The following is a 1,956-nucleotide window of genomic DNA, read 5'->3' as shown; positions in this document are numbered from 1 at the left end:
TCTTTGTTTTTGCCAGGTTTTTGTACTGTTTTTCATTATTATATTTTTTGTTTTCAAATTTCATTTTTTTTCAAATCCATGGACTTTTTTCAAATCGTAACAATTCTAAAAATCACAAACCTTTTCATTTTTGTGAACTTTTTTCAAATTTGTGATCTTTTTTCTGGATTTGCAGTCTTTTTCTGAATACATGAACATTTTTGCATTTTGTTAATTATTTCAAATTCACGAACTTCTTTTGAATTTGTGTTTTTTTGAATTCATGAACTTTTTGTGAATTTTGTGAACAATTTTTGAATTTGTGAGCTTTTCAAATTTGTGTCATTTTTAAAATTCCTGAACCTTTTCCATTTTCATGAACCTTTGAATTCCATGAACAATGTTCAAATTCGCAAACTTTTTCAAAATAAAAAAGCGATCCTTTTTTTACCTAGACGGCAGACCAATCTTGTAGGAAAATACGAGCCAAATAAACTACCTGAGCAAGCGGGCGAGCGAGTGTGGCGGAGCGAGCGATCGATTATTATTGTGCGGGCCCATGCAGACAAAGTGTGAGCGCTGCCCCTTGAGCGTTGTAGAGGCGTTCTCCTATAGTCTTGTGTATAAACCGTTCCCAGCCAATTGTGCCCAATTATATTGGCTCGACGTAACTCCCGGCCTGGCCCACAATCCTTTTCTTTAACGTGGGCACTTTATTGATCAGTTGACAACATTATAAAGAATCTCTCGGATGCAATCTGAAACAGAATGAAAAACACACATACTAATAGAATTTTACATGACTTGGCTTACACATGAGCCACTACATTGAAGTGCCGACGAATATGCTTGAAGACCATTGAGGTGAAGACGCCAGTCGCAACAACCGAACCAATGAGGACCCATCTTGAATTGGTGACTTCAATTGTTGCACTAATGACAAGCAATCCATGGTGAAGATAACATAAAAAAATTGTTCATCACGCTCTAGAAAGACAACTCTTCAAATGGCCAATGCGCCCATCATTTCAGGTTCCAAAACACCCTGAATAGGTTCAGTACAGGCAGACACACAGTGGCCGTCGTGGTCCCTGTCAATGACCTCAACACGTGAGCGACTACGATCCAAAACGACCAAATTACGCATAGTACTACAGCAGGATGGTAGAGATGCTGCAGAATCATATAAACATAAGCTTCGATCTTCTTCACTGTACATCGAGTCGAGCAGTGGCCACATTGACCTACGCGGCCTCCTTTTCAAAAACGTATTGCACCCGAGCCGCCCCCGCGTGGGCGACCGGGAGGTCCCAGATCCCATCGCCGCCGAACCTCCCCCACTCCTCCTCCTCCTCCCTCGCCGCCGCCCAAGGGCGCGGCCAGGCGAAGCCTAGCCGTCGCCGGCGGCGGCGGGGACTCGGGCCCTCTCGCTCGGGTGGGGCTGGCGCGGGCCGGCGCCGCCGGGCCGGAGCGTGGCCGCGGGCCGGTCGCCACGGCGGGTGGTGGCGGCGCCTCGGCGACGTCGATTCCCTGCGGCAGGAGGCCTTGCGATCTGGTGCGTCGCGGCCGCCAGGGACGGCGGCGGCGTGACCGGATCGGTTCGCGGCGGCGCGGCCAGATTGATCGCTGGTCGGCCGTCGGCACGGTGGTGGGTGCGACTCGTCGGCAGCTGGACAGATCCGCGGGATTCTACCCTTGTCTGGCCCTTGACAGCACGGGCAACTATGGGGAAACCCTAGATCTCCTTGGGATCGAGCGATGGCGGCGCTTTTCGTCGTAGTCCCTCTTTAGGGCATTGTTTTGGAGTTTGCTCCGGTTGAAGGGACCAGCGACGTTAGCGGCGCACGTCTGGTGGAGCAACTGCCGATGAAAATTGCGTCGACTACGGTCATGGCGGACGATGGCGGCGTCTTAGATGTCGTTCCCTTGTCGAGGCATCGTCGTTGCAGTCTGCGTCATCAGGCTCGGGATGCTCCG

Source organism: Aegilops tauschii, chromosome 3 (assembly GCF_002575655.3).
Source record: "Aegilops tauschii subsp. strangulata cultivar AL8/78 chromosome 3, Aet v6.0, whole genome shotgun sequence".
Lineage (NCBI taxonomy): Eukaryota > Viridiplantae > Streptophyta > Magnoliopsida > Poales > Poaceae > Aegilops > Aegilops tauschii.
Note: the sequence above shows the minus strand (reverse complement) of the source record.